The sequence below is a fragment of the Monodon monoceros genome, unplaced genomic scaffold (assembly GCF_005190385.1).
Source record: "Monodon monoceros isolate NGI ecotype Baffin Bay Population unplaced genomic scaffold, NGI_Narwhal_1 Super_Scaffold_2, whole genome shotgun sequence".
Classification (NCBI taxonomy): Eukaryota; Metazoa; Chordata; class Mammalia; order Artiodactyla; family Monodontidae; genus Monodon; species Monodon monoceros.
Genome location: NW_021703776.1, coordinates 8,828,940 through 8,839,280, shown reverse-complemented (window position 1 = coordinate 8,839,280; position 10,341 = coordinate 8,828,940). Strand labels below are relative to the sequence as shown.

Genomic DNA, 10,341 nt, shown 5'->3' with positions numbered 1-10,341 from the left:
GACAGAGAACGCCATCAAGCCAGTGGAAGCTACTCCAGGAGTGGTGCCCTACCACCCACTCTGCAGTCTCAAAAGCAATGAGAGTGGGAGACACCCCAGGGGCCCCCTCAAACTTGGCTGAAACTTCTTCAAGGAGGGGAGGGCCCTCCTCCTCTTTGTACCTAACAGAAACAGAGGCTGGACTGAACTACAAATTTTACACCGTTTTATTAAATCCCTTGTTTCTCATTCAGGAGATGTCAGAGGGGCCTGGGTCCTGATGTACAGTGAAGATCCTTGTTCTGGAAGCAGACAACACGGCACCGAAACCTGGGGGCAGAGGAGGTCAGTCAGACATGCATACCTGGCCCTGAGCCACCCACACCTTAGCTGGGCCAAGAACCAGAAATTCCTGACTCCTGGAAGGGAGCAAGTGAGGATTTGAACCTGCTCAGAGAACTGTGGTGCAAAGGCCTGGGTTCAAATTCTGCTGCACCTTCACCAGGTATGTCAGTGTGGGCAGGTCACCACCTCAGTTCCCACTTCCTCTTCTATAAAAAACAAGGAAACAGGGGTTTCCCTGGTGGCGCAGTGGTTGAGAGTCCGCCTGCCGATGCAGGGGACACGGGTTCATGCCCCGGTCCGGGAAGATCCCACATGCCGTGGAGCGGCTGGGCCCGTGAGCCATGGCCGCTGAGCCTGCGCGTCCGGAGTCTGTGCTCCGCAACGGGAGAGGCCACAACAGTGAGAGGCCCGCGTACCGCAAAAAAAACAAAAAAAAACAAGGAAACAACTTGGAGGCCTGCTGTTAAAATAAAGTGATGTGAGGATATAGCCAGGGATTGTTGTAATTGCCAACTGCTACCGAGTGGCAATAAACAGAAATGAACCTGAGTTCCCACTCCTGACTCCACCATGTGCCAAGAGGCCTCTGTGACAGAGACTTAGTAGCAGCCCACCCTTTCCAGGCTGACACACCACTGACCTAGGAGATTCTTGGGGAAAAGGCTGCAGGTTGAATCCAAAACCACAAAGGCAATCAAAATGCCATGCCAAAGAATCAGACCTCCACGAGTCTAGATAGTAGACAACTATCTCCACAAAGCAGTCTCGGCAGCTTAAAGACAATTCATCTGAGACTCAATCACCCGACTTAAAATATGGGAAGGTAAGAATAAATGGATGGCTTTGAACCTCTTGACAAGGGGACTTATGGAAAATTAACATGTAAAATGGAAGTGAAGTGATTTGCTAGGCCAGACCCTGCACACTTACCACTGCAGAGTCCCCAGAAGAACCTGTCGTCCTTGGAAGGGATCATCTCTCAGGTGTCTTCTAGCTCTCACATCCTGGGATTTCTGCTGCTGAAGCTGGAGCAGGAACACAGGGCAGAGTCTGTTGGGGGTTGGGAGGCTGTGCTTTCAGGAACTGTGAAGGGTCTGACATACCCCCCCCCCAGCAATGGCACGTGACAAGGTAGCCCATCAGTTACATGGAAGCTGGTAGGAGACACAAAGCAAAGACAGTTGATTATTCACCACAGCAGTAGGTAGGCAGAGCACCAGCGTTCTCCACCAGCCCCATTTCCCTTCGGGTGACACAAGGGGGGCCAGAAGGCACTCACAATGCAGTGCGCTGCACCACAGAAAAGGCACCCTGAGCACAGGAAAGCCAAATCTTTTACAGTCGACAGTGGGCAGGCCTGCTCTCTGCTCTGGAAGTACTAGCTTGTACATACCCAGGCTGTCTATTTGAACATCTTTGAAAAGAAAGTCAAAGGGCAGCCAGTGCCTCGCTCCTAGGACTGCAGAACCATGAGGCTCACCGACAAGTGTCCCGACGGCAGCCCCAGGAGACTGGTGTGTTCAGCATTTGCACCTGGACTGAAGAGAGACATCCGAATCTGCTAGAAGCCTTGACCTTCAAGGGAGAAGGTGTGGTGTGACCCCCGCCATGCAGGAGCATAGGAGCTGTGCTGCCCTGCTATAACCATGCTGGCCATATCCGTGCCTGTACCCAACAGACCTCGCCCCAAGGCAAGGCCCAATGGCATTTCCCTAGAACCGAAACTTCCTACCCGCTTCTGGATTCCATTCCTCCCTCCCTCCCTCCATTCCACCACTGCAGAATTTAGCCTTTGCTTCTCTTTGGTTTACCCGCAAATGGTAATGTCCCAAAGGGCAGGGCCCATCCCTATCATTCCTTTCTACTCTTTATTCCCTGCTGCGGGTCTAACTTCACCTTTACCACTCTCTCTGAGCTTCACTTTCAACTTCTGTAAGGCTTCTGTTTGAAGGATATAATAAAATAATACAATAAAACTGACCACAAGCCTGGAACAGAGCAAACACCCGAAATCCAAAACGACTTTGGCAAAGACATCAACGTTCTCTAATCTGCCCGGTGCAATAGAGTAGCCACTTGCCAAATGTGGCTACTGAGCATCTAAAAATGTAGGTAGGGGGAATGAAAAACTGAGTTTTAAATTTAACCATATGTGTCAAGTGGTCACCATATCAGACAGTACAGGTCTGTATGCTGCCCAGCACACCAGATAGGGAAGGCAGCAGGCAACTGTCTGAAATTTCTATAACCTTGCTCTGGATGGAGCAGGGCAAGGCCTCAAACCGTTTCAAAATTTTTCTTGCAAGCACTGTAGGAATGCACAGGGTCACTGCAGACCCAAGCACGCTGGAGGCTTGCAGCCCACATTCCTTCCAGCCCCTAAAGCTCTGGACAGACAGCCGTACTCCTACTGAGCACCAGCCGGGACCAGAAACTGGGACAAGAGATCACGGGTTGAATTAGGCCTACTTGGGTTTACCCACTGGACACAGATAACTGACCAATAGTACGAAGGGAAGGACTCCGGACAGCAATCCCTTCTGGCTCAGGGAGTAAGGGAAGGAGCCTTGGGAGAGGCAGCTTTGTCAAGCAGTTGAAAGGACAGGAGTTAACTGTAACTTCATTCCTTACGACCCTGTAAATATCCTTATCGCCACCTCATTACACAAAATCGCCTTTTCTTCCACAGTCTTCGCAGAACTGTAGACCATGACACAAAAGTTGACTCTATCCTCATTTTACCCCATGAAATAATGGTGGAGAAGAACTGCGGGCCAAGTTCCGGGAATGGGGAGCTGGGGCCGGAGCAGCGTCACTTACCAGGCCATCTTACAGACCATCTGCTGCGGAGCAGTCGAGGGCCGTCCACCTGGAGGGGGCACGGGGTCAGCTCAAGCAAGGTCTCGTGTCGCCTTCCTAGTTCTCGCCCCTTGGGAGGCTATACCCACGAGCCCATTCCTCCCGGCGCTGCCTGCCAAGGCCGCATGTGTACTCCGAACGGGATCCTCAGAAGCTCGGTTAGAACCACCCTCGCGTTTCCCCTCCAACCGCAGGGCGGAACGGCCCAGGCCGAGCACCCGCAACGATCACCGGACCGACGGAGCCAAGCGCGGAATAACTTGGAGACGGCGCGCCCGCTCCAACTGGGCCCGGCGCCCCGCACCTCGCACCCCAGCAAGGCCCGCACGCCCTACGACCCTCACCTGGCCTCAGTAGACGGCAGACACCGCCTGAGACCCTTGATGGCACTGGATGGCCACGGCCCCCAGGAGCAGCCTCACCCCAACTGCCACCCATGGGTGCAGACGCGCACGCTCCCGCCGCCCGCTGGCAGACGCACGTGGCGTCACGTGACCCGCGCGGCCCTGGGAGATGACGTCACGAGGGGCGCCAGGGCGAGGCTGGGCGCGCGTTAGCTGCGCCTCTCGGTAGTCCCTTGTGAGGCCGAGAGCGGAAGTCTAGTAAACCGGTGGAGGCGGGGCGCGCCGCGTTCCTGTTACCCCCGGGAGGAACTGGGGGACCCAGGAAGGTGGGGAAGCGGGCCTCGTAAAGGAACAGGAGGACGGCAGCCAGCGGGGAGCTGGGCGCGGCAGGCTGGTGCAGGCGGAACGTCGCACAAGTGAGAAGCTGGACGCTTGGTCCCTGCTCAGAATAGGGGAAGACACCCCCTTTGCTTTTAGAACTGAATTCTCTGCCCTTTTCAAAGGAATGTCAATCCCTAATGGCTAAATATGCCCACGGCTAGTCTCACGACTCAGGATTGTTTCCCAAGGGCCTGGGAACACTCTTTCTGAAATGTTATTGTCAAGGGGGAGAAACTCTGATCTCCCAGTGTCCTGGGAGGCTAAGGGCCCACTTGTCACCTGACTCCAAATTGCCCTTAACTATACGGAAGAGTGGAGTTTCTTTCTGTGTTTGCGTCCCTTTTAACTGTGATGCGCATCACATTCTGTCTTTGTGGAGAGGTTCTCTGGGTTGCGAGGAAATTTGGGGTTTAAATATATTTCTTCCACGCAGGCAGAGGAAAGCGCATTGGAAGGTACTTAGACTGGAAAGGGCGTGGCTTGTTGGAAATACAGCTAAGCATTAACAGGATTGTAGAGTCTTCTCCATGCGGAGCAATGGATGAGAAGTACATATTCAAAGGTCTTGAATATAAGGCTACGAAAGCAAGAACTTGGTTCTGTAAAGAAAAGCTGAGTAATACTTGAAACTCATATTTTATGTATAGCACCTAGTAAATACATTCAAGCAGTTTATAGTATACAAATCCCATTATTTTGTTAAATGTCATGAGACAGATAGGGTGGGAACAGATTGCTCACATGGAGACTAACATTCACCCAAAGAGGTTAAGTGGCTTGCTCAAGGTCTCATAGACGGCTAGGGCTTGTTTTATCTCAGATCACTGCTCTGTCCATTCTGTCACTCTGCCATGATGTAATCGAGAGAACCAGGAAGGTAACTGGTTATGGAGGGTCAGAACATGGGTGACAGTGTGGGTGTCTATGTGTGACCAAAAAAGGTGGGCTTGCCAAGGACTAAAAGAGGACAGCTTTTTTCTGAGATGATAACCAACAAAATTCCTTAGAAAGGGGAAGATGTTCCATGGAAACTTTTGTCCAAGTAATAAAAAAGGATGCCAAAACATTAAAAACCACATAATCAAAGCTCAATTGCCTGGGCTTCCCTGGTGGCGCAGTGGTTGAGAGTCCGCCTGCCGATGCAGGGGACACGGGTTCGTGCCCCGGGTCTGGGAAGATCCCACATGACACGGAGCGGCTGCGCCCGTGAGCCATGGCCGCTGAGCCTGCGAGTCCGGAGCCTGTGCTCCGCAATGGGAAGGGCCACAACAGTGAGAGGCCCGCGTACCGCAAAAAAAAAAAAGCTTAAAGCTCAATTGCCTTATACTAGGAGGCTGCATGAGACTGGCACAAAGAGAGACAGACCTGTCAGCAATTTCTTAAGTACTTATCAGAATATTGAAAAGAACTTTTTCTAAAACCACATCTCCAAAGAGTAACTCCATTATTCTTCCAAGCCAATTGGGATTATGCCTGGAAAGAAAAGCAGAGATTTGGCTCTGAAAGAATACACAGAAAGCAATAGGAGCTTCCCCAGTGGCTCAGCGGTTGAGAATCTGCCTGCCAATACAGGGGACACGAGTTCGATCCCTGCTCCAGGAAGATCCCACATGCTACGGAGCAACTAAGCCCGTGCACCACAACTACTGAGCCTGCGCTCTAGAGCCTGCAAGCCACAACTACTGAGCCTACGTGCCACAACTACTGAAGCCCGTGCAGCTAGAGCTCCGCAACAAGAGAAGCCACCGCAGTGAGAAGCCCATGCACCACAATGAAGAGGAGCCCCTGATTGCTGCAACTAGAGAAAGCCTGCACGCAGCAACAAAGACCCAACGCAGCCATAAATAAATTTTAAAAAAACAGAAGGTAATAAGCAATGAGGTATCAAAGTAGGGCTTACAAGGTTTCTTTCACCGGAGGCACACAGGGTGGCTCTACTTCCAAGGGGTCATTATGATTTAGCGTTGGTTTGGTCCTTTATCATTTACAGGCCTGGAAACTGGATATTATAAATGCATTGAGAATTCACTTGAATCAACTCTAAAGAAATTCTTTTCTTCACTAATTAAGTCAATACTGGATTTGTCACATGCACAGCATGGTATGAAGTATTGCATGGCATATGTCGAAGAACAACTCAGAGACATCTAGGTAGTTATTTGCTAGCTATTTAGTTCTCGATGGGTGAGAGGGACAAAAAGGAAAAAGCTGCAGTCAGCCTTGGAAACAGTGAAAAGATTCACTTAAAAAAAATAAAGAGCTGGAATCTTGTAAAGATGTGAGTCCAGGAAACTGTCTTTGAACAGGTCAACTGAGGGTAAATTTTCAGTTGTTCAGGGATTTTTTGAAAACTCTAGCTAGGAAGCATCTGTACAAAGGTGTCTCCAGGTGATGTCAGTGCCTTTCCATCTTAGTCTGGCCTGGTGCACATCATTCCTTTCATTAGAACTCTCAGATACAACGAGGAATCCCACACAGTCCCTATCTTTACAGGAACTTAACGATCTAGTACAGGAATGTCCTAACATGGTTAACATCAGAGACATATGAATAAAGTGCTTTGGGAGGGGGGGAGGAAAAAATTTCATCCAAAGATTTAGTGGAAGAGGTGATACTTGAGCTGGGTGATAAAATCTAACAGGTAAGTCCACCAGGGACAAACCAGGTGTCCAAGGAAGTTTGTTTTATTAATCTCCTGCAACAAGGGAGAATCCCAGGGAATTCTGGGCTGCCTCTCGTTACAAGAGTAGAAAAGGGGTATTGTAGGGTTTGGGATTGCACTGAATAATTCTGAGGAGAGGAGAGGGGAAGTGAGGATCAGCTCTAGATTGCGGCTTTCATGAAGTGCAGGCAGTTCAATAACTGGGTCCCAGTCATTTTTGTTCATGGGATGGGGCCACAGAGCAGGCTAGGGAAGTAAGTGGTAAGAAAGCAGTAATCACGAAAAAGAAGGAGGTTGTTGGGACACTTTACAGCCGAGGTGTGACCTTGGCAGAAATATTGTTCTCAATTAACACTGCAGCTAGCCTTATGTCTGTTACGAGAGACTGACTACACAGACAATGGTCCGACCATTTATAGAAATAGCATTCTGACCCACAAACCGCAGCAACCAGCCCAGGGAACCAACCCCTTCTCTACAGTAGCCCGCCCAGGAAGCTGGCTGTTGTTAAGTCAGACTTGGGGGGAGTCAGACTGCTATCTCTAGTGACAATCCAGGAAAGCAAATGATAACCTCCAAGCAAGCCAAATGGCCAGAACTTGGTCAATAAATTTACAGCTTCCCTAATTTTTGTTCCCACTTCTAAATTAGGACCAACCAGAGAAAGCCCTACACAGTCCTCCAATCAATCGCATGGATAACCCACTTCTAGGTAGCCCACCTCCAGCCTCCCCAGGCCACACCCCCGACTTTTTCACTAGGAAGCTCTCCCACTCCTCTGCCTGCCTTTGGGTCTCTGCCAGATGCACGTGATGGTGGCTGACTCCTTCACTATAGCCAGCTCTGAACAAATAGCCTTTGCCTGTTCTCATTTAGTTGGTCCTCCTTCATTTCCAAAATTATCACCATCTGATTATTAGTAGGCAAAATTTTACTTGAAGCCTGGACTTGTGTGTGTGGAAATGAGGCAAAGGCGTTCTAATGGGTAGGAGCAGCCTGAGGAGGGTCAGCCTGGGATCAGGTTGTGAAAAAATAGGGAATACATATATTAGTCTCTACCCCGGGTTCCTAGCACAGAGCTCCCACATTGCTTGAAATTTCCTGGGTGAAAGGAATGTCTTTGTTCTAATGAGGCAACTCTGGGTGGGCTCCTGGATGGTTACTGGATGGGAGCTGGTCACCAGAAAGACCATGATTAGGAGCTTGAAATTTTCAGCCCCACCTCCCCATCCTCCAGAGACAAAATAGAGTTAATAATTGATCATGCCTATATGATGAAGTCTCCATAAAATTCCAGTAGTATGGGGTTCGGAGATCTTCTAGGTTGCCGATCACGTGGGGGGTGGCTGGGAGAATGGTGTGTTCAGAAGACAGCTCTATACCCCTTCCCACATACCTTACCCTAAGCATCTTTTTTTTTTTTTCTTTTGCGGTACGCGGGCCTCTCACTGTTGTGGCCTCTCCCGTTGCGGAGCACAGGCTCCGGACGCGCAGGCTCAGCGGCCATGGCTCACGGGCCCAGCCGCTCCGCGGCATGTGGGATCTTCCCGGACCGGGGCACGAACCCGCGTCCCCTGCATCGTCAGGCGGACTCTCAACCACTGCACCACCAGGGAAACCCTTTAGCATCTCTTTTATTTGTATGTTTATCTGTATCTTTATCATATCCTTTTATAATAAACTGGTAAACAGTAAGTAAAGTGTTTTCCTGAGTTCTGTGATTCATTCTAGCATATTAATTGCACCCAAGCAGGGGGTCCTGGGAACCTCCAATTTATAGCTGGTCAGAAGCACAGGTAACAACCTGGACTTTCAATTGTCATCTGAAGTGGGGGGCAGGGCAGTCTTATGGGACTGAGCCCTGAGATGTTTTGCTCTCTCCAGGTAGATATTGTAAGAATTGATTTAAAATGTAGGACGGGACTTCCCTGGTGGTGCGGTGGTTAAGAATCCGCCTGCCAATTCAGGGGACACGGGTTCGATCCCTGTTCCGGGGAGGTCCCACATGCCGTGGAGCAACTAAGCCCGCACACCACAACTACTGAAGCCCGTGTGCCTAGAGCCCATGCTCCGCAATAAGAGAAGCCATCACAATGAGAAGCCCAAGCACCGCAACTAGGGAAAGCCCACGCGCAGCAATGAAGGCCCGATGTAGCCTAAATAAATAAATAAATAAAATAAAAACAAACAGTAGGTATAAGGAGCAGCTACTGTTCTGAGGGCTGTCTAGGGAAGACCCCCTCCCCCTCCTCCCAGGGCTGAGGGCCAGACTTTGTTGGAGAGAGAATAGCTTTAGCTCACCGAATGGCAGAGAAGTGCTGGCAGAACTGGCTGAAGTCCACCCTCTGGAAAACTGTTCATGCAGGTGTCTTGCTGACCACTCGGATATAAAACTTCCCAACGTGGGTGCTGGAGGGATATGCCAGCTGCTGGGTACTGGGTACTGCTGGCAGCCCCTCACTGCAGAGCCAGGTGCTTCGGAGAACCCAGAGCTGGAGAAGCTACCCTTGATGTAGGGAGGTAGGCGCTTCAGAGGCCTCTTTCTGCAGGTGCCTGCCGAGAAAGCTCACTGGAACCAGGTGGCAAAACCCCCTCCTCCTGCACTGCCTCCCAGCCGTTTCTCCTGGCAAAGCTTCACACTGGGCCACCTGGCAAAGCAGGAATGCTCAAAGGGCCCAGCTCCATCCCGAGAAGAGAAATGAGAGTGAATGTGGAGCTGAGAGACAATATATTGACCACTGGCACAGGAGACAGTACTCTTAAAAAAAAAATCAATTGAGACAAATACTGGTTTGGTGTCAGTTTACATTCTAGCTGTGCTGCAAGGTTCTTACTGCCAGCTTAGTCTAGTGGCAAAATAGTGGGACTGCTGCTGCTGACTCCAGTTTGCAGTGTGCTTTTGGGCAAACCAACCCATTGGGACCTCATCTGTAAAAGGTGGCAGATATTTCTGACTGTTAAGGTTCCACCTTTTATTCTGATAGGGTCCGGACGGGCTCGCTGTTGTATTTAAACTTTCCTGACGGGTTTGCCTAAGGAAGTCTGACACTGGAACAGACGAAGTCTTAGAAAAAAGCTTCACTGTGGCCGCAGGAATGGAAGGCAAAACGAGAAAAGAAAAGGGAGTGGGTCCTACACCCCTTCCCCAAGGCCCGGCTCCTCTAGGAGGCCCCGCCTTCGGTTTCCCGCAGGCCACGCCCTTCTATTCTCGCCGGCCACTCCCATCCGCGGCCCCGCCCCTTTTGTCAGCCCCGCCTTCCCCTCCCACAGGCCCCCTCCTATAGCCCCACACCCCACCCTCTTCCCCTCCTCCCCTTCCCCACAGGTTCCACCCCTCCCACCGGCCCCGTCCTCTGCTTCCTGTTGGCCTGAGCTCCCTCTCCCTGAGCGCCAGGCAGGCTGGGAAGTTGGCTGCCGTAAAGATGGCGGCAGAATTGAAAAGCTGGAGCAGCTCCCTTGGCCCTGAGGGGCCGGGAGGGTGGGCTGAAGGCGGGGCAGGCGCGCTCGGGCCCTCCCTGAGGGAAGTGCGGCGGGATAGGGGCGCGATAGGCGCGCTCCCGCGGCCCTGAAGGGGTGGGGAGGGCAGGCGCGTTCTCGGCCGCTCACAAGGGTTGGGGGCGGGGCGTGTGGGCCGAAGGGGCGTGCGCACGCGGGGAGGGGCGTGCTCGCGGGGGCGGGGCCGCGCCCTCGGCCCGGAAGTGCGGGGTGCGGGGTGCGGGGTGCAGGGCGCGGACGGCCCCTGGCGGCCGCGGGCGGAGACTGCGGCCAGGC

General features: G+C 51.8%; 1 non-coding gene across 1 annotated transcript; it reads right to left on the bottom strand.

The window, feature by feature from the left end:
• Positions 1-2,551: 2,551 nt before the first annotated feature.
• On the bottom strand, positions 2,552-2,684 carry LOC114902136. Its single transcript, XR_003795370.1, has one exon. It is a non-coding gene; the product is annotated as a small nucleolar RNA SNORA9 (small nucleolar RNA).
• Positions 2,685-10,341: the final 7,657 nt, after the last annotated feature.